The sequence below is a fragment of the Parus major genome, chromosome 7 (assembly GCF_001522545.3).
Source record: "Parus major isolate Abel chromosome 7, Parus_major1.1, whole genome shotgun sequence".
NCBI classification, from domain to species: Eukaryota; Metazoa; Chordata; class Aves; order Passeriformes; family Paridae; genus Parus; species Parus major.
In genome coordinates, this window is record NC_031776.1 from 26,430,184 (window position 1) to 26,452,598 (window position 22,415).

At 46.1% G+C, this 22,415-nt stretch overlaps 1 protein-coding gene and 1 long non-coding RNA gene across 5 annotated transcripts in view; one reads left to right on the forward strand and one right to left on the reverse strand.

The window, feature by feature from the left end:
- Nucleotides 1–17,688, reverse strand: part of LOC107207445 (myosin-M heavy chain-like) — a 44,830-nt gene extending 27,142 nt beyond the window's left edge. For 2 of the 4 annotated variants that reach the window (XM_015634528.1, XM_015634521.1), the window contains exon 1: nt 17,104–17,185. The gene's annotated coding sequence lies outside the window, so the exon portion shown is untranslated. Of the gene's footprint in view, nt 1–17,103; nt 17,186–17,615 lie in introns of those variants that run through there. The other 2 variants (XM_015634523.2, XM_015634524.1) reach the window with 2 other exon arrangements.
- On the forward strand, nt 1,261–10,938 carry LOC117244727. The gene is made up of 3 exons (XR_004498323.1): nt 1,261–1,638; nt 6,122–6,210; nt 6,588–10,938. It is a non-coding gene; the product is annotated as an uncharacterized LOC117244727 (long non-coding RNA).
- Nucleotides 17,689–22,415: the final 4,727 nt, after the last annotated feature.

Here is a 22,415-nt window from a genome sequence, read left to right on the forward strand (position 1 = left end):
TTAGCTGTAAAACAACCTCTGACCAAGTTGTAATAATCTGTCAGGATGTTGTCATTTTTTCTTTGCACATAAGAGGTCTAAATCTAATAAACCTTTTAATCAGAGCAGATAAAATTGCAGTATTATCATCAAAGGGGATGCCTTATCTACAGCTTCATGAAAAATTTACATCTCTGCTCTTGAGTTGGAGTTGTTTCTTTTGCTTGAGGTTCTATGAGTAAATTCCCCAAACACTGAAAAATAAGGAAGAGTAGAGCAGAAGATGGTTTAACACAGCCAGTTATGATGCAGATATCAGCTCATCTGATGCCAGATGGGACTCAGTCCAGAACTTTCAGATCTAGCTCAAATACCTGTTGCCTGAGCACAGGGGAAGTTCCTGCTCCCTGACTGGGGCAGGAACAACAAGGAGCTGTGTCACCCTCCCTGACCAAGGACACTGAAGCCCACAAACTCCCACATACCCAGGACTTTCTGGTTTCTGCAAGGATTCAAAAAAAAGTAAAACAATCTCCTACATCTACTAGCTACAGCAGGCTGTTCTGTCAGCTGCTAGACTACAACATAACTTTTCTAAATTGATGCAAATAACTCTGACATGTACCTTTGTACCTACAGGATCCCAAAGAATAAAAGTTGCTGTCTCTGGTCTACAGTATAACCCAGATCAGACTCTATGTTGCGGGGTGTTTTTTCCAACAGCTGAAGTCTTCAAGATTTTCTACATCTGCCAGCAAACATCAGTACTGTTGACAAAGTCAGCCAGCACAAGCATGTGCAGAAAAAACCCCAATCAAGATCTGAATCTGGCACTCCAGATAATGAAGCTTCCTGACTAACACACTGGCACATCTGCTTCACTGAACTTGCCTGTGTAATCTGAACTAAAAACCCCACTCATTTCCATTTACTATTGCCCATATGCCACCTCTAAATATACTTGCATATTAGCATTTATGCAACGTTCAGTACAAAATCCATATGGCTCCTTTCTGCAAGCAGCAACAAGGATAAGTTGCAAACTGAGTCTGGAGATGGAGCTTCTAAAGATTTCTTTCTAAGCACCATGCAACATTTGAGGCAGATAGACAGTGGTGGAAGAGTTGTTACAACCTGCTCCAGATGGACCACATTTTCTTTCCTGTATGAAGCTAAAATTGGTTTCTTCTCTATGAAATGTCTCCTGTTAATCCCTCTGGAACAGAATTTGGGTAGCAGAGCACATCCAAGCTTAGGCTGAGGAGTGTTGTACAGCTGCCTCTGATTATCTTGACCAGCCTCATCTGGGACCTCCACCCTTGCTGCTGCCACCCATAGGCCTGGGAGCCTCATTTAAGCCCTGGCCCTTACTTGGCTTATAGTGTGTGTGTGTGTGACACACAAGTACATGGTTGCTTTACTTCTTGGGTAACATCAGAGCTGTGTTGGAACTACAGATTTCTCTGAGGCCTGTTGGATGAAAAAAAGATCCAGTCATGGGACCCACTCTCCCCTTAATGTTTAGATGCAGCGGGACTGTGACCCTTTTCTAAGATTCCTCTCTCAACCTGCCCTATTGTCTGGCTTCTACCTCACCTTCCTGGAGATGTCTATCCTTACTTGCTTCCTGACAAGGAGTTTTCCAAGACTTTGAAATTGGTGAGTACTCTCTGCAGTTAAATAGACAAAACAAATGTTCCGGTGGAATGAGTGAGTAAAAAATCAAGGGTTTTTGAAACTCTCCTGCAGTGACCACTGTCGGGTGACCTTCCAGGAGCAAAGCAACTCAAGTCTAGCACACTTGGCCTTCTGACTAGCAAAGAGGCCTCTGAATGTTAACAATTTGCTGTAACAGATAAAAGGTTAATATAGGTTGGCTGCCACTGCCTGAATCGCAGGAATAAAATGTGGCAGCCAATGAACTTCTTCTACCTCAACCATCAAGACTCTAAGACCGTTAAACTTTCCCATGCTCTGAAAGAAAAAGGTTCCATGTCTCTAAGAGATTTCATTTTCATTCAGAGAAGTCGGGCCTTGTGCTGCTATTGCTCTTAGTCTTTTAGATGATAGGCTCTTAACTCCGCAAATTGTTGTATCCCTTGTGGACACATGCTGTGTTAGACTTAATCTTGACAGATAGCAAGGAATTGATCACAGAAATAAAACATAACTGGTTGCTTAGTTACCAATGATCACTACACAGTTACATTTGGTGTGTGCAAACAGAGCCCAGTGCAAACCAATTACCCCTCATTACAACTGTAAAATGTCAGCTTCAGAGAGCAGAAAACAACTGAGCCAGGTAATAAAGGGAAATTTGAGTAGAAAAATACAAATGATAAATGGGAACTTTTTTTTTCACCCTAAATGTTTGAATAGCCAAAATCCTGTTGCTGAGGAAAGTAAATATATCTGTTTGAAAAAAAAAAAAAAAAGGATTCTTGCTTATTGGGAAAGTGAAGACAAGCATGTTTTGTGTGTAAACACTGGGAAAGTAGAATGCAGTAAATAAAAATGACAAGCTAAGAATTGCACAAAACTGATTGGGGGAAAAAAGACATAGAGAGGATTAAAAAGCTTCAGGATTAATTATGGTATAAAGGAGCTGAAATACTTTGGGTCCAAAGAACAGCATGGTGTAACTCCAAAAATGAAGTGATGATTAGGGGGATGGCTCAGGCATGGGAAACAGCCCTATGTCTGAGGCAGACTTGAAGAGCCAACAGGAGCAATGGTTGCAGGATCTGCAAGCAACCCTCCCACTTCTTGAAACACAGATATATGGCTATTGCTATTTAATACACTATGAGGAGCCACCTTCATACTTTTCACAATTAGATGCTATTCTTTTATAGTCTATCCCCAAAGAGCAAATCAATAAATCTCTCATAATTGTGACCTTCCTTTAGCAAGGTCTATCTTTCATCTATCAATCAAACTGAGCTTTGGTGCTAGCTCTGTGGATAAACTGCTGTGCTTGGATGCCTCACCAGCAGCACATTCATAAAAGGATACACCACAGAGATGCTGCAGGTTAGATACTCACGGACTAATCCATGCACTGAATTTATTACCAGGACTGTAGACAATTCATTCTTAGCATTGCTTATGTCCAGCCTCTGTCCTCCTTAGCAGTTCATCTTCTCTCTCCTAAAATACATGATAATAAAAGCACCTATGGAGATTTCTGCCTTCCTTGCATGTGCTGTAAAGTGCAGCTATCTGATTGTGTCCTCATGACAATGTCATTCCTCTGAATACAAGAAGAGTCAGAGCACATAGAAATGGCTTTGGCCTGAATGCTCTGCTTCTCTCCAGTAAAAACTGCAGGTCTTGTGTACAGGAGGGATAAAGACTGTAAGTGCTAAACCCTCTACTGGGCTGGAGTAACACCCTACCCTGGCTAGAGGAGAAAAGAAGGACCCATTTCTTCATTTCTCACCTCTTTATGCAACGCAGCACAAGGCAATAAAAATAAATTCTACAGGGGACGAAAAGCACCTTTTTGCCTTTGACTCCATTAAGAAATTGGTTCCTGTGTGGCCAGGAGAGAAGCAAAAAACAGAATGAGCAATTTTGAGGTTGATAATGAACAGAGAGAAGCGTGTTCCTGTCTATTCAAGAAATGTACAGAAAGAGCTACAAGCACTTCAGTGTCGGGAAGCATTTTCTATTGTTGAGTATGAATAGAAGCTCAGGGAAAGACACTTTACAACAGTCACCAGCTCAGCTCAGTGTTGGCTGTGGGAACTATTACTCTGTGAAGAAGTTTATCTGCAGCCTGAATGGAATGTCTGCAGTGTCGGAGAGATGCTGCTACATTAAGCAGTTAATAGTTAATTAATTATTAATATTTTAAGACTTTATATTAACTGATTAAATATATTTTAGTAATATAAATTAATAGCTAATTTATAATACTATTGTATACTTTTATAATTATAGAATTAATAGTTTGGCTAATTATAATTAATTAATAGTTAATTAATTGTTGTGTATGCATTAATAGTTACGTGGGGCATGTGCATATGTTATGTTGATGGCTGATCCACATAGGTGCTTTCTAAATGGGATTGGTTCATAAATACCACAGTGTGCCTGCTCTGGAGGAATATCAGAGACAGGAACAATTCCATGACAGTCTGTGTGAAAGATGGGAAGTGCCTCTCAGCCACTGTGGTGTCCAGGCCATCTGCTTGAAGGGCTACCCTCTACTCTGGGGGTCAGCATGTAGCAGCTGAGTCTGTTTCTGTAGACGCAAAGACAGAGCTTTGTGGTCTCCTGAGAGATGGGGGAGTTCTGTTGTCTCTTCTGCCCACTGTAGATCTACCCCAAGTTAGCACTGTCTGCTGCTAATCCCTTGGTTATTATCAAGGCCCTCAGGTATGTAAACCTGGACCAGATGAAAAAGGCCCCAAGAAATAAAGAGCTTACCTCATCATATCCCAGCTGGCAGCACTGCTGAGAACATGGTGGAAAACTTGATTTATTAAAATTGATGAAGGAACTGGCTAGTCTTGAATAATTCATTACATATCAGCTGCTGCTGAGGTAATAGGAGCTCAGCAAGATCCTCTTTAGCACTGCACAGTGCCTAAAATCTTTAAATAAGATGAAGTCAAAGATTGGCTAGTTAAAGATTGAAGGGCTTTCTCCACATGAAGTGAGAGGCCTCGGTCCTGGTGCTGAGGTCATCCAGCTGTGAAAATCACCCATAGCTCTCAAATGGAAGCCAGCCTGCTAATGTCACTGGTATTTGCCAGGGCATGAAACATTCTGACTCAGCCATCAACCTCTGCAGAATATAATGGCTCCATTTTTCAAAATTTTTACTGGAATCAGGTTTAGTTTTCAATATTCACCACAAGCTAGGGATGTCTGAGGGTGCTGGCTTGCTTTTCTGATCATTATGCTTGAAAATAAATCAGCCTGGTACACTAAGAAGGAGGCACTACTATTTGAGTACACAGATCTTGAGGTGCAATCTCTGCTGCTGCTCAGGGCTGCTGTCAGCACTAGCAGAATCAAGTTACCCATAGCCTGGGCAGTGGCTGGGCTGGATTTTGGAAGCATGTCAGAAGCCCTGGAACAGAACCCTGCTAACTTAATCTGGTCCCACTTGGTGAACCAACTCTTTTTCAACTCCACTGATGTCAATGCTAAACACTTTAATAAACAGGTAAAGCAGCAGCAAAATAAGGCACTGTAATAAGATGGCTGATACTCCCTCCTCTTCCCATTTTCCTCCTGCAGAGGTCAGAGGAATTGTAGCTAATTAAAAAAGAGGAAAAAACAATTAGTGTAATGAACATACTCCTGCTTCCCAGCTGCTGGTACAGAGTCTCCACTATCCACACTATCCACAGCTAGAGACCCTTCCTGAAGTCCATCACTTTCTCTCTTACCAGCTGGTGAAGGTGGAAACTGGCCTCTCAGCCAGTACTGTTCTCAGCTCCAGCTCTGGTTTGCATTGCCTTCCTTTGTCCCTCACCAGACACCTAGGAATTTGTGAGGTGCTGATGACAGCACCTCTAGATCATTAAGACAGCTGGACACAAGACAGCCTTTGACTTAAGACCCTAATGAATAGAGACTGTGATGCATTATTGATTTCCTCAAGCCAGATTTTACTTTCAGATGCCATTCCTGCTTCAGTCAGAGCAGATGGTTTCAGGCAGGCCTCAAGTATCTGAAGTATGTTGGTAAAGGCACTCTGATGTACCACTGGCATCATGAGACATTCAACATAGGACCAGAAGATTGTTGGTTTCCTCTCCTCTCCAGAAATACTGATGCATCAATCACTTGTGAAAGTGGTTTTTAAAAATTAAAGCCAACTCACCCTTGCCTTGAAATGGAGGCAGCACTTTCTCTTCCTGCTTTCTGTTAACAGCCTTTCTGCAGGAGGTCACAGGACATTGATTTACACTCCTGAGCTTTTTGTGGACATAGGTTAAGATAATTTGGAGCAGCCACAAACTGAAGTTGTGACTTCTCACCCTGAAGTATGCTAATGAAGCAAATACTGCAACTCTCACAGCTGCAGAGTGGGAGACTCTGTGAACAAACTGTAACTCGGTAACATATGAGATGTCTGGTCCCTGATCTCTGGAGACAAGACACTCCAATTCCTGTGTTTCAGCTCTATTACCTGTAAGAGGCCAAAATAAAACTACCTTCCAGCATCTGCAAGAACTCTCCTGGCAGTCTCTGAAAACCAAGGAAATTCAGGTAAGATTTCCTAAAACTGAAATGTAATTACTTCAAATTAACTTAATTCTGAGACATGTGCTCAAGTTTAAGAGCTCCAAGACACTGTCTGAGCACAAGCTGGTGTGGCCCAGGGACACACTGAGGGACACTGTGCCTTCCCCTCTGAAGTGGCAAGGAAATGCAGGTATGTGGGCAAGGACAGAACTATGGCTTCAGAAGACCAGTCCATGACCCATACATGCCTCCCTTTACCCACCACCAGTATAGCTCTGTGTGTGGTCCTGTCTTTGCAGCAGCTTTTGATCTTTCATCATTGCTTTATTCTCCTTTTTTTATTTCTTGGGGGTTTTTTTATGGTTTTTTTTTTTAACAGCCATCTGTTCTTTTCTTCAAAGGGGCACCTGACTAGTTGTGATGCACAATTGCCTTGGGAGCTGGTTTAGGAGGCACAGTGCTCCTCTGACCTGCCAGACAACAGCAGTTACTATGTGGCTTCTTTTGCTTTGCTTCTAGAGGAGACCAGCTGGTATTTACAGCATTTTCTCTAAGCAAGGCATCATGCCTGAGGTACACTCAGGTGAGAGTACTTCAGGAAATTCCCACTGGGATGTGAGAGTAAAGGATTTTATTATTAAAAAACCCAAACCAACAACAAAACCCACAAAATCACAAAATCCTGGAGGAAATACCATTTCCTTTCAAGTGATTCTGTGAGGTAGAGACTGCAAGAGAAGTAAGGAAAGCAAGAGTTTTACTAGTTCAAATACAATCCCATTTTTTTCAGGAAGATATTAAAATATTGCATTTCAACGCAAACCCTTTTGGGGAAGGGTGGAAGCTGAAGCCTGTTTAAACATATAGCTGGTTTTAGCTGGGGTAGAGTTCATTTCCCAGCCCAAACAGTGAAAAAAAGTTAAGAGAAGGGAACAAAGCAACCTACTTCTTATTCCAGGGAGAAAGGAAGACAAATGGTACACATCAAGAGTAGGAAAACTTAGAAGTTTTTCCTAAGTTTGTTTGTTGTTTTGGGTTTTTTAACCTAAGAGATATAAAACAGATGAAACTGAGCTGCCTAGAATTCTGGGGAATTCTGGAGTAGCTGGGCTGGGAACACAAAAGAGTTTGTAAATTGCCTGAAGAGACACATTTGCTTCTCTGGGGTACAAGTGAGGGAGAAAAAGGGCCTTTCTCCCAATTCTGCCCTTGGTGGTGGTGTGCTGAAGGCACAATTAGTGCCACTCATGGCACAGCTAAAGCTATAGACTGTCTATACAGCAAAAAGAAAAAGAAATATTAAATGCTTTTTTATTTTCTCTAAGGATATGGTGGAACTAAGCCAAAAATGTGTATTTGTACTGCTCTGCCTAAGGCAGCATAAGCACCTTCTCTGGTGAATCACTAGGCCCCAAAGCTTTTGCTCCTCCTAAATGAATGCCAAGCATCCTGGGGAAGTGCTGCCAGGTACAAGGACATAGTGACACTGCTAGGCTAATGCATGATGGCTGAGGGTCTGCAGGATTCTGCCCCAAACTCCCTAGGATGCTGTTTGGAATCTAATCCTCTGTATCTGACTTTTTACTGTGCCCCAATTCACATCAGTTTTTCTGCTTAATGCTATTTTCTGATCTTCTATAAAGCATTTTCCAAATATTTTCCCGGTATCTTCCATGAAGCTGGAGAAGTTTCTCGTTGTTCAGGGGCCCACATAAGCAGGATAGTGGCAGGTAGGTGCACAGGATATCTTTGGAGATCAAGGAAAACAGAAGATTGCTGCCACCATGCTTCTAAGGACAATTACACACAGAAAAGCTTGGAAATGAATATTCTGCAAGATGGAGATAAAGGGTGCAAGGGCAAACCCACTCAGATACCTCTGAGGCTTCCTTTGCAGCTACAACGGCCATGTTGACATGCACTAGGTTAAGACCAGACTCAACTGTTCTGATGTTAATTGCCTGGCTGCCTTAATTGGATATAGACTGCTGGGTCCTGAAATCAGCTGTGTGACACAACCAACTGATATTCACCTCTTCACTGCTTTATCTTGCCCTGTGCTGCAGGGTCAGTGCACATGTTCCTGTGCATTAGAGTTGTCCACAGAACTGGTGGATTATTTTGCAAGAGAAGCAAGTAACATTTCACATCTGAAGGGGACTGTTCAGACTTTAATTTCAGGCAAAGCTACTCTGGCCTAAGTTCAGTTTTTACTCCAAGGCACTGATAACCATCATCAGCAAGCAGACAATAATCATTGAGTTGTTGGGCTACTCACTGGAAGTGCAGTGACTGCATTTGGATGCCCAGTGGCCTCTGGTCATGTGACATTCATGCAATGCAGTCACTGTCCCTCTAGACTTGCAGAGGGGCACAGAGGTCTCATGCTCTAAGGACACACAGAATACCACAAAGTAGTGTTTTGAGCATGGCTGAGGATGAGGTAACTTTCTAAGATGAGCCTTGGAATACCAGGCTTCCTTCTGCAGTCCATGCTGTGGGCTGACATTCAGAGGGGTGCAGGACTGCTTAGTCCAACTTCTGCCTTTCTTCTTTGAATCTCTCCTATCCAAGATTATGTAGGATAGGAACACCATGGGGGACAGAAGACACCCATACTGCTTCCAAGCACTGCACTGCCCTGTGAACTGACTTAGGTGGAGCACCACATCTGCAGCCAGGCCCAGAAAACCACCAGCAGCTGGGAGCAGCTGGTTGTGTGGTGCAGATAGCAAGTGGTTCCTGGCTGGGACTGGTCATGCACTTGCACCAATGCACTGGCACACCCAGCCTGGCTCCACTGAGCCAAGGGAGTCACTGAGCATGTGGAGCAAATTCCTGCTAATGAGACTGCAGATCATCTTGCAGTCATCCCTGCTACGAGCTGCAAGGCACTGTCTCAGCCTCCTGATCTCAACCTCTGTTAGGGTTTTTTGTTAAGAGAACACAGGCTCAATTTCTCATCCCCACTATAACTTCAGTGATGTAAAAAAAGACATTAAATACTCAGAATCAAGGAGTGCTGGGCCTTTTCCCAAAAAAGTGGAGCAGGATCCCTCGATAGGGTATGGTCCCACATAAGCAGCTTTGCTGTCAGGTTCCCTCACTGGAAGGAATGCTATGAGGATAAGCATCTTCCTGCTGCTGCACACCCCACAGCTACCTTGTGGCCATCAGCCATGCTCAGCAGGGATGCAGGCATGGGGACAGCAGGCTGGCTACTGACAAAGGCTTCCTGGACAGCTGTGTTGAAGTAGCACTGCTGGAAGACTGCCACTCTCCTCTTCTTGCAGGACAGTTCCCATCGGTGAGGACCATCCCTGTGTGCTGGGCCTAGGAGTAGGCTCATCTGTGCCAAATGATCACTGATCTGTCCTCACAGTCAGTACATCAAACAGGAAGGCAGCTAGGAGACCTGGACAATTGCATACAGACATGCAGTACTATAGGCTAGTGTTTACCTTCATTTACATGGATGTAAACAACCCACTCGGAAGCAACACCTGATTTTTGGCTACTGCTGGTGTGAGGACGACACTGAATGGGGTACAGAGCTACCAGGAGTGAAATCAGCCCACCCCTCTTCAAGCCATTTGCCGCAACACGAGGCAGGATGAATCAATAATATGTATCGAGCTGGGAAAGTTAATCTGCATCCAGAGCATCATAACAAATTAAAAGGAAATAAAATCAGTACAATTCCACTGGCTCTCATTACTATCACAGTGGAGAGTAATTAAAATCTATGGGGCGAATTCAACGCTGTAGGAACTCTCATGAAGCCAAAGGCACTGTACAAGGGCATTGCTTTTTCCAGATGCTATGTATTTCCAACAGCAGCAGAAATGGCAAAATGGGCAGAGAGGATAGGACAGGGTAAGAGCAGAACCTCCTTAGGAGCCAGGCATTCTCCTGCTTGCTCTTCCTTATGTAGTCATGCTGCATGCCTGCTGCTTTGGTGCTTCATGTGCTTTCAAAAGGTCCAGGCATTTGTATGTGAGGCTCCCACTCAAGGGCTTCCCAAGCCAATACGCACAACTGCCATTCATCAGCTCTGGCTGTCACCTCATCCTGCCTGTTCCCTGCTTCCCTGTATTACCTGCTGCCTTTGTGTGAACTCCTTTCTTCTCTGAACACCTAAGCACAGCCGCTCATGATACACACTCTCTTAAGTGCTAAAGAAATGCATTTCCTGCCACAGAGCACCTTCTGCTATCCTGTTGCCTGATAAGACTCTCAACCCATCTTTCTGTGCTTTCCTATAAACGCCTTATCTTTTGACCCACACACATCCCTGATGAAGAAGCTGAAGGAGGACTACCACCTGTCCCAAAACCACAGTCACTTACACTCACATTACAGCTCTGCTCCAGTCCTGTGTTACAGGACAGCTGAAGCTGTGCTATAAGGCAGGAATTCAACTTGAAGCATCATTCACTGCCCAAACTTTGATTTCTTGACCTTGTGCAAGGCCCTGCTGCCCCACAGCCAAGGCACTGTCATGACTCAGTTAAGCACCTGATTCCCATTGAGTGGAAGGAGATGTGTGCAGCACAGGAAAAACATTCCTCATCACTGCATACAGCATTGTGTCTGGTGAGGCAGCAGTGCAGCTACCACACTGGCACCTAGAGAGGCAACTGATGGTGACAGCCAGGGGCACAGGGCTGCAAATGCAAAGCTTGGGTGAGTGGGTTCTGTCAGTCTTTATAGGAGGTGAGATACAGGTAGAAGAATGTCTTTTAGGCAAAGAGGAAATAAAGTTTCTGACACTCATCCCTCTGTACAGGCCAGGGGGAATAGGGATCTTCTTCCTATGGAGGTCAAAAGCCGTCCTATACAAAAAAAATATCTGAGGTATGTACTATGCATGCTGCACTGTTGTATGCATGAACAGGATTGCTGATGTGGTTGTGGGCTATGCTAGTGCCTGCAGCTGCTTCTGCCTGGATTAGCTCTGTTTTATGGATTTACTTCATGCTACTGCTGTAATGAAGAAAAGCCTGAGGAATGTGCAGAGAGCCAGAATAAAAAGCGTTGCAGGGTTATTGCTCCTCTGTCTGAATGTGACCAGAAATATCGCAGCAGTGTGTAGACAAGCAATGACTGTCTCCCTTGGGAACATGGCTCTGTGGTACCCAGGTAAGAAGAGAACCCAGAATAAAGGGCAGAAGATCCTCACTGAGAGACATGACTGACTATTGAATTAGCAGACCTGATTCTCATAGCCAGGAATGAGACATTGGCTCTTCCTGTGTGTTAGATGGTGTTCTGGATATCCAGCCTCAGATCAAACAAGCAAGCTATGCACCTAAATCTTAAAAAGCTGATCAGCTCAGAGGCTGCTTATCAGTATAAAGGCCTACCCACTCCTCTTTCAAAAACCAGTTTTCTTTTTTGTTCTTTTTTTCTCCTTGACATTGGCTGATGATTGTTTTTAGTGATACTGAGCTTTTAGGGAAGTTGAAGTATTGTGCTGAGGTCTCCCCACTGCATGTATGGCTCCTGCAACCATAAAGTGCCAATTTTCAAATCTGTATCTAGCCATTAAATAGGAGAAGTGCCACACTGGGGCTTACTGAGAAGTTATCTTGTTCTTGTGGAAACCTGAGCCCTGATTGTCCACAGAGAACAGTGCTGTTGCAAGAGCTGTGGTAAAAAATGGGGCACATCAGTGCAAAACAGTTAAGTACTGCAAACCAGGACTCCTGAGGGAGTGCTCTCATCTGCTTGTGAGAGGTCTCAGTTCAGGCCTGAGGGGGTTTTTCAGGTTAAACTACCACAGTACAGATTAGCAGTGAAACTCTATCAATCCTTTATGAGAAACAGTTACCTCCCCAGTTCTTACAAGGCACTTGCTTGGAAAGGGTCTTTGAAGACAGACCTCCTCTTGGAAGGAGTTGCTTCTGTCTACTCCTAGAAGCAGGCTAGAAGGATCAGTCACACCACCATGAATGGCAGCAGTATTTCAGCACAGAGCTGACTGGTATCTGCAGGCACTGATATCCTGTTGGTCAAGGGGGCTCAGCTTCAATCCAGTACCAGCCATGGCTAGTGCTAATTCTGATTCAGCCAAGCTCTGACCCACTGCTCTATCTCTAGACCTCTCTGCAAGGTGTATTGGTTCTGAAAGATGCTTGAGATGCAAAGATCCTTAAGATAACCAAGGACTTGAGTAGAGGGAATGGTAGGCAACTTGTCCTTTCAACAAGCTAGGAAGCCAGCAAATAAATCTGATACAACTCCAGCAGGCTGTGACACTAGAAACTAATGTGTATCACTTCTATGCTAGGTCTGAATGGAGTTGTGTCTGCTCAGTGTCTGAGGATCTTTAATTTCCTTTTTCCTCAGGGAAGGACCTTGCATGAAAAGTTCAGCTCTGTGTACTCTGCATCTTGTGAATCACTTGATTGTGGTCAAAGCCACTGTCATCTTTCAGTTGCTAACTGGCTTCCTAAACATGCCTATAGAAACAGTAGGATTGCTGTGTGGTAAACAAATTACTTTTGACAGGAGACTGCCAGCACTGCTCCCAGACGCCAGGGAAGCCACAAGATGGGCTGCACAGTGTCTGACTGGAGCAGCTCTAGCATTGCATCCACAGCTAGTGCAGTGTCAGGCTGCTTCTGCAAGCACTGACAAAGAACCGAGCCTGCAAACTCCCACTACCATCTGCTGAAGCTTCATATCCCAAAGGAAAAATGGATTTTTGCTTACATGTATCTTTAAGCATTTCAACAGCAGAGAAGGCAAGGGCGTAGACACTCTAGCTAAAAACACAAAGCCATGGATTTTCTTTATAAGAAAAAAAATTTACTGCTGCTCCTTGACTTCCCATCTAGGACAGGGCTTCTTTCAGAAGCTTTAGAACCTTTAGTCTCTTTCTGGAGGGAAATCCTTAGGACGGGTACTACTGAGTTCCCAAATAGGTTATTTCTAGAATGTGAAGACACTGTTCAAGCACAGGTTCTGAAAGGTCTGCAAAGAGCCCTGAGCCATTCCAGGCCCTGAGATGTTACATGGCAAAGTGAATATCAGCAGACAGTGGAGATTTTTTTTTCCCCTTGTGTTTCACCTTGAAACAGCTGTTAGAAAAGCCAGAAAACTCATCTGCCCCTTGGTGTATTTAATACAGCCTTGGCAAAGGGACTGCAGTCTGTCAGCTTATGAATATGGGAATTGTCTAATTCTCCAGCTATTCTTATTACCTCAGCCTGAGGATCCCAGCTTTCCATAACTCCTGAAGCTTTTCTATAATTCCTGAAATCACAGACTTTCCACTGTCCTTTCTGTCCTTGAGCAGCAAATTGCTTCTCCTCATGTAACTGATGCTGGTTCCTGCTGTGGTGTCACTGGTTTTCCCAGGGCCCTTCCCTAGCAGGGACAGCACTGTGGACAAGGTTACTGACCCCCACACTCCAGCACAGCTCCTGGAGATACTCACGCTTTGTTGTGGTAACTTAAAGGAGGATATCTGGAAAATAACAGATGCTGCATGCCCTTGTGCAGGGGCTTGGGCTGGCTGAACTGCTCTGAAGCCTGGGCAGTGGTCTGGCAGCTGTAATGCAATCTGTCCCTGGCAGCAGAGATCTCTCACCCTGTTCCCACCAGCCGCAGGGCTCCCTGACTACCTTCGCATCCCACCTTGTCTGTGACTCCCACGAAGACTCAGGATTTGTGGTACCTCACACCTGTCACTTCATTTTGCCCTCATTGTCACATCCATTCTCAGTCCACCTTCCCTCTCTGTGCCCACATACCTGTTTTCTACCTCTTCATTATTTTTCCTTATCTCACTGATCCTGCCAGACCTGCCCATCCTCCCAAGACTCAGAGCTAAAGCTGCTCCTGTGCTGGAAGGTGATAATGGCTGCCAAGAACCAGCTGTGAGGGCTGCTGTGAATTGAAAAACAGACTGAAGCTGAGACTGGGCTAATTATGAAGCAGAGACTGCAAAACTAGTGGAGACCTCACTGGAGGTGCCCAGTTTATTCCCAGAAACAAATGGGTGCATATTTTGAATGCTGGCAGGTGACACAGGAACAGAAAACTCATCAAGCTGTGGACAGCTTTCCAATCCTGGCTATGGAGTGCTGCATGTGATGCTTCCTCATCTCACTAACACCCACGACTGCTGCTGCCAAGCTGCTCTGGACAAGGAGAATGTGCTCGCTGCAGTGGCAGCTGAGGAAATCTCCAGGCTGATTCCAAGTGCTACATTCTTGCCGGGCACAGGCAGGTTAAAGCTTCTGTCATAGGCCGAGAAGCAGCTGCAGCAGCACAGGCTGTATTGCAACAGGATCATGGCAAGGCGGAAAAAAACTGTTAAGATCTCCCTGTTTCTTTTGTGAAACAGGTTTTTTTTCCCCAAGAACCCGCCAAAAGGGTAACTGCATCAATGGAAAATAAAAACTGGGTTATGTCCTCTAGAAGCTAATCTCTTAGTTCCAAACTAGCCCATTCAAAAGCTGCAGAAGAAATCACCTTCCAAGTCCACAGTTTTGTAATCAGAACCTGCCTTTCAATCAGTCATCTTATAGGGCTGTAAACACAATAATTCCATCAATACTTTGGAACAGTCATGTTGCATCTCTGTTAACATAAATGTGTGCTGATGTGCCATAGAGCTAATCTGATATGACAGTAATTGCCTGATGTCCAGCCATGGAGGCCCTGGAGCTATGCTTGCTGTCTCTCCTCTAAAAGAACTGTCCTCTGAAACACTGGAAAGGAAACCAACTGTGATGTCATATTTTGCCTGCCATCAATCAGCAATGCTTCTTACACCTGCAGCAGTAAGGTGTTTGAGGTTGGGTGGTAATTGTTTGGTTGGAAGAACTGTATTTGAAGTAGAACTTGATTTCCTACAAACTTAACTATTAAATAATCAGGATTTCCAGACTATCTTGTTAGACTAAATCAGACTCAGAAAGCATGCAATGGATAATAAACTCAGAAAATCCATAAAAGCATTCTTTTCCCTTTCCTCTGTGACTACGGGGAGCTGTACATCATCACTTAGTCTGCAGTAGGCTTTTCTTACACAGATGAAGCTTAAGGAGCTTAAAACTTTACAAATGCTTTGGGGCTACAGTTGTTATCTTGTACAGTGCTCTACAGACAGAGGCAAGCCTTAAATCTGAGACTGCAGCTGGGGTTCTCTGGTTAAAGGCCTTAAAGAAGATCAATATAAGCAATGCGTAAGGATGTGAACCAGATCTCAAACACAGTCCATCTCCTGTCTGGACCATGAATACAAGTGGACAGACTCAAAAACCAGGCTCTGATCAGGAGTCTTCACAGTTGCAGTCACAATAGGAATCCCTTATTTTGCTTTTGGAAATATACCCTTCAAAGAGACTTAGTGAGGAGAGACCACGTCTCTTTTTGAGAGAGGCTACTAAAGAAACCACAGCAGACACACAGGCTTTCTGTACCTGGCTCATCAGCTCTATGCATGCTTTGCTGTCGGCTGCACAATGCCTTACCTAACACATGATAGAGCTCTTGAGTTCTACCTCAGTACAAACCAAATGAGAGAGACTTGTTTTACTCAGAAACCATTATTCTCAACAGTATGGCACCAAAGGCACATCACTTTTGGCAATATGCAGGAGCAATATCTCAGAATTCCAGAGTGTACGTGGCTGACAGTGACCAAAACACTTCATGGAGCAGCCAGTGAAATTTGAAGAAAATTTTTTAAAGTAAGGTGAGGAAGAGCACCTTAAATAGGGGATTTGGAATCTGTGCTTAGGTTCTGGATTTGACTTAAATCTTTCTAGGTCTCTTATCTGCTCCTTCATCTGTAAAATAGGATCAATAAACCCCCCCTCAGATTTGCAGCAGTGCTCCAGGTCTTAATTGATGTCTGTGAAGTATTTTGAGAGGAGTCAAAGAAACCATTACCAAGCCCTCAGACCTTACTATAATACCAACAAACGAGCAGAGTTGTTTGTAACACTTTTCAGTGCCACAATGACTAGGAAATGAGGAGAGGCTAAAATGTAGATGCACCCAGTGCTGCTTTGCTGCAGTGTAAATGTAAATGGTAGGAACAGATTTTACAGATTTGCCTCCAGGGAATTCTTCTTTTTAATAATGCAGTAAAACTTCTACCTCTGTGGATTCAAACAGATGCCCTTACTAACACCTGAGGTATCAAAACCTATTATGATTTTGGGATGCGTGTTGGAGTTGAAATCACATGGAAATTAATTAAGAAATGACTCACTGGGACCTCACAGATTTAAAGAGCCAGGTGCTGCCCAGCCATCCCTTCCCAACGATTGAACTCAGCCTAGCACCGTACCAGCACAAAATATCCACCTTGCACAAGACAAAAAGCCCCCAGGCATCATCAAGGCTCTATCCTGCCGACTGCAAAGCTCTCTGTCCCAGCGGGTGCAGTTTTAGGAGCCGAGAGCAGCGGCCGGGCTCGCCCGGACCAGCGCACGGGCAGAGCGCTCCGGGCCGTGCTGTGCCAGCGGAGCCCCCGCTGCTGGCGAGGAGCGAGCGAGTGCGGGGTGCGGGCACAAGCGGGACCCCGGCAGCGAGCAGGTGTTAGCCGGGGCAGGTGTGGAAGGGCTTGGGAAACGCGTGTATCCCCCCGCTCCCGATCTCCGCGCTGGACGCCGAGCTGCCGCTAGGACCCGAGGGGCCCCGCTGGACCCGGGGAACGAGATGCAACGCACAAATAAATCATAAAGCGCTCCATGAGCGGTCCCGCAGCCCTCCCCGCAGCGCAGCCATTTGCCTTTGTTGCAGCCCCGCGCCCGCAAGGTGCGGCGGGGCCGGGATTGAGGATGAAGAAGAAGCTCGCTCCCTAGTCGCTCTCCCCTCACAGCAGGGCGCTGGGGACACGTCCTGCGGGACTGGCTGCCGAGAGGAGCCCGCCCGCCGCCCGCACCTACCTACCTGCGAAGCCCGCCCGGGACGCGTCGCCCGCCGCCTTTGTTGTGCATGCCCGCCCCGGCAGCGCCGAGCCGCGGGTCGGCTCCGGCCCGGCCCCTCGGCGCCCGCCGCTCGCAGGCCCGGCTTAGCCTGTCGTCACGGCAACGGCCGTGCGCGGCTCGGGCGAGGTACCGGCCTCAGGGCCCCTCCCAGCGGGCTGAGGGGACAGAGCCGGGGGTCCCCGGAGGGCCCCGCCCCGAGCGGTGCTGAGGGGAGAGAGCGGGGCGGCCCCGCGGGGCCGGGAGCGGGCGGTGCTGAGGGGACGGGAAGGGGGACCCTGCGGGGCCGGGAGCGGGCGGTGCTGAGGGGACAGGGCGGGGGGTCCCCGCGGCGACAGGAGGAGGCGGCCCTGCGGACTCGGCTTCAGGGCACTCGTCTCTCGGCGCCCGCCCTTCTCCCCAGCCCTGCGCCCCTCCTTCCCCGGAGTGCCGGGCAGTTCCGAGCAGGGTTTAGATTAACCCTCGGCTTCCTCTTACGGTGCTTGGGATCCCTCATTTTCCATATCCGGTTGCTTTTCTTTAGACTGGCCACCTCGGGAGTCCCTATCTCCGGTCACAGATCGCACGTTCTTTTGTCCTACAGCAAGCACGGCTCTGGTGACTCTCCTGACTATCTTCCTGCATCAGCCTCCACTGGCTCTTACACGTGACGGGCAGTCTGGAAAGAGGGGAGCTGCTGTGAGAATAAAGCCAAGGCAGTGGTAACGCCTCCGTTTATCCCTGTTCCTGGGCATAGGAACGAATTGTATCCTGCGTTTACAACTGTTTTAATTGACCGTTTATTCTAGGGGTAACCATGACAGCTTGAACCTCTTCCCTTTCAGTCAGTAAGGACTTGGCAAATTAATAGTTATGTTGATTGTTTCTAGGATTAAGTGCCGCAGTTCATTGGCTCTATCATGTAATGCTAGATTGAGCTGGGTCTTGTTACATACACGTGTGTTCGTGTGTTCATCTTGTTCTGAACAGGCAGGTTCTGGACTGGTGAGACATGTTAAAAGGAGGGCCTCTGATCAGAATTGCTCACATTCATGAGTTTTGTTAAATGATCCAACCTAAGTAAAGGCATTGTTTCTGTTTGAGGACATTAATTAGAGATGAACTAAATTCTGCAGAGAAAATTTGACTGTGGAGAGAAATAAATAGCATAGCAACCCTGAACTCTTTCTGCGTGTTCAACACCTGATTATGCAAATATTTTTTTTTTTCCTGGGGTCTGTCAAACTCCTATTTAACCTTAGTAGAAAGGGATTTCAGTGGCACTGGGTTCACAGCATCCTCCACTGAAGGCTCTTAAATTACAAATAAAACATATGAAACCTCTTCAGTAAGCCTCATGTGTCAGAGGAAAAGACAGAGACAGAATGCGCTCAAGGTTACAGAGATGTTTTCTGGCACAACTGGGAAAAACTGCCAGAGCTGTGGTGTCCTGTCCTTGGTCTTCATCTGCCAGACTTTGCCATTCTGTTGCAAGAAGACACCTGAGGTAAACCAGCCCTGCTGTCAGGGAGAGCAGGGGAGAGGGGACAGGAGGCAGCTGTCCTTTAGTTCCCCTTGGTCGATCTGGGCCCATTTATTGCTCGTGTCAGTAAACAATCTTGTTCTTAAAGGGTTTCTCACTGAACACAAGGACACTTGGGGGATGACCTGCTGTTATTGTGCTGTAAAGAAGGATGATAAGGAGAACTCGGAGACATATTGTGATGGTCTTTGCAGCTCCCCCTGCAATGAGCTGCATCCTTTTCTGATACATGCTAATTTATAAATAGACCTGATTCCACAACTCGGAGAAAGCTTTAGTCTCTCCTTGTACTCGATATATGTGATACTCTGCAGTGGAGAACAGATATTTGTACCAGATTCTGCTCCCATGGAAATGGGCAGTAGCAGACTCAGAGGCAAGGGGTGAAATAGCATCAGGGTTATCTCTTGTCCTCAGCTCAGAGGTCCTGTTACAGCCAGTCTGGAAAGGCCAGGAGACGCCCTTGGATTTAGCAGCACAGTCTCGAGTGTATGCATGTGTCTCTGCTCAAGATGAACATCCTGTTGTTTGCAGAGTCCAGTTACAGCTAAAGCTAAAAAAAAGTATCTGTCTGCATAAACAGGAATTTTCCTCAATTGCAGGAGCCAGCAGAGGACACTGCTTTGTCTCTCTCCCTGAAAGGGCTGAGTAATGTTTTGTTTGTTTGTTTTGTACTTTTTGCTGCCTTCCTCCAGCTCCATGACTTTGGTGGCGCCTTTGGCAGAAGAACAGTTGCCATTGCTTCCATTTTATCCATATCCACCAGAGGATTTTGTTTTCCAGACTGTTTGCTGCTGCTGAAGCCATAGCAATAATGCTCCTGGTACAGCTTTACTTAAGGGAGGGAAGAAACAAAACCACATGACAAATTGGTCCAATTTATCACAGCAACAGAAACCTGCAATTCAGCTCAATCGCCCCCACAGGCCAGCTTAGACATCATCAATATTTAATGACCTGAGCGCCACTGCCTTCACAGCTTGGGCTCCACATCTGCCCCTTGTTGCGGGTACCCCCCAGGAACATCACCCCACTAGTGTGGAGAGCACCCCCAGAATTCCTCTGGGTGAGAAGGTCTGCCTTCAGCCTGCCAAGTCAAGTCTGCTTGCTACCCAAAGGGGCACAGTCCAGTCATACCTGCTGGGTATGACCAAACTCTGCCCCTTTTTCCTGCCTGGCTCGACCGCCCATGCCATAGGTTTATGCCCAAGTAACAGCTCCAGGCTTTCTGGGCATGCCTGGGATCTGTGGCAAACAGGAAAGCAGGAGTAGGACTGGACCATTGCAGCTCCTGGCCTCTCCTACAGTCTTCTTTTGGGTGATTGTATAACACAGACAGGACTGTTCACTTGGTAGCAAGCTGGAGGTGGCTTCTGTTCAGCTGTCTATGTCTGTTCCCATTATTAAGGGAGGAGTATTCTATTCCAAAAGGAGCTGCAGTGAAATAAAATGCCAGCAACATGTCCTGCACACAGTGCAGAAAGACTTGAAAAGAGGGTGAGTCAAGCTATGCCAAATCTCTCCCACTGTGAGCCAAGCGGGGCATCAGAGGAGGTCTGGGAGTCTCTTTTACTGGGCCCAGGCTCTGAACTGGCCACAGCAATTGGCATCCAAGAACATCTTCCAGCTCTACCCCAGCATGTGGCCCCTCTTGGGCTTGCTCTGCCTGGGACAGTTACAGGAACAAGTGACAGGTTATACAGCTATATATAACCATAAGCATGTTCCCTCATGGCTTTCTTTCCTGTTTCCCTAGTCTGTAAAATGGATGTGACTGCAATCTCCTGGTGACAAGCACAAAGTAAAACAAAGCATTTTTATCAGAGCTGTGGTGGAGCAGAGGAATTTGTGCTGCTGGACCAGCAACTTGAATTCCTCCAGCAAAACAGCATCTTTCACTAGGTTCTCTGTTCACTTGAAAATCCCCATGATTTAGCAAATTACATATTCCAAAGGGGGGGTTCATTATCCACTCCACTGGCAGTGAGTGGCAGAGGCCATTACAATAAATGGCATTTTGGGAAGATGGCTCTCTAATTCACTTGGTATTAACACTGGCCATGGGGGCTCAGCTCTTTATGTAAGATACATTCAGCAATGCCCTTTTGTGATCATCTCCCTGCGCTAAGGAGCTGTTAGAATAAGGGTGATTAGGAATAAATGTAAGAGCAGAGGTTTCTGCACCAAAATAGTTTGGGCCAGAGGCTGCATGGCCAAGGGGATGATGATGTGTAAAGAAGACTCAGGTCTTTTGAAGGGAAAAGCTGGCTTGCTGCAGTTTGTCCAGAGGTGCTGGACCATTCCCAGTGCCAGAGCTTGGCTGCTGAGGGATAGCTTCCATCCCCTGGAGCACCTGGTGACTGCCCCCAGACCCTCTGCTCTTCTAGTTATAGGGCACCTGTCTTGTTATGGGCATGGCTCAAAACTAACCAGAACTGTGCAGAATAATATGTAACTCAACAGACACCTACAAGTGCCCTAGCAAATACTTAATGGATGGTTCCATCAGTTAACTGTCCAAGAAAGGAATTGTGAGCCAATTCAGTGCATTCCAAATCGTAGCCCTGTGAAAAAAAGTTAACATAGAACACAGCTCTTCCTCCTGGCAGCCATCCAGTTATTAATTTCCATGTATCAGCTGCATCTGAATGGGCTTGGTCTTCCGCCCACTGTTTCTATTTATTTGTTTTCCATTCATCTCCACTAAAATGAAAACTCAAAGCCTTCCAAAGAGAATGGAAAACAAACATGCTGAACCAATACTGCTACCCACATACAACCAGCAGAAACCACTGCACTTTTTCCTCCTTTGCAGTGAGGCAAGATCTAATTTTTAAAGCTCTGGTCTTTCACCTGAAAAATAACACAAGTAGCTGTGGTATTAGCACAGTATCAAATTCTTGTTCCAGACACATTAGTAGGCAGCACCCTTCAGCTCTTGGCTGTAGGTGCTCCAGGTCACATTGCCTGCAGAGACCCTGTGCTGGAGATCTTTCTGGATGAAGCAACTTCTGCATGGTTTAAGAAGACAGAGCTGATGGTCCATATGGTGACATTGGCTGAGAGTTTATGGGTCAGGATTAAAGGGAGGGCAGCGACATAGGGTGACATAGTAGGGGTCTGTTTCAGACTGCCAAAACGGGAAGACTGAGCTGATAACATCCTCTACAGATAGGAACAGCCTCATGTTCACAAGTCTTGGTCCTCATGGGGGACTTCAACCACCCCAGTACCTGTTAGCGGGACAACACAGAGGGGACAGGCAGTCCAGGAGCTTCCAGGAGCACTGCTGATTACTTCCTTCTCCAAGACATAGACAAACCAACAAGGAGAGGTGCTGGACCATGTCCTCATCCACAAGGAGGGGCTGGTGGGGAACGTGAAGTCCAAGGGCAGCCTTGGCTGCAATAACCATGGAATGGTGGAATCCAGGGTGGCAAGAAGGGTGCACAGCAAGCTGATGTCCACTACTCTGCACTTCAGGAGAGCAGACTGGCTTCTTCAGGGACCCGCTTGGTGGGGTACCCTGGGATAAAGCCCTGGAGGGCCCAAGAAATCTGCTTAATAATCAAGAATCATGTTCTCTAAGCTCAGGAACAATGCATCCTAACAAAAAGGAAGTCAGGCTAAAGCACCAGGAAGCCTTCATGGATGAAAAAAGAGCTCCTGAACAAACTCAAACAAAAGGAAACCTACAGAAGGTAGATGCAAGAACAGGTAGTCTGGGAGGAGTACAGAGAAAGCACCCAGCTTTC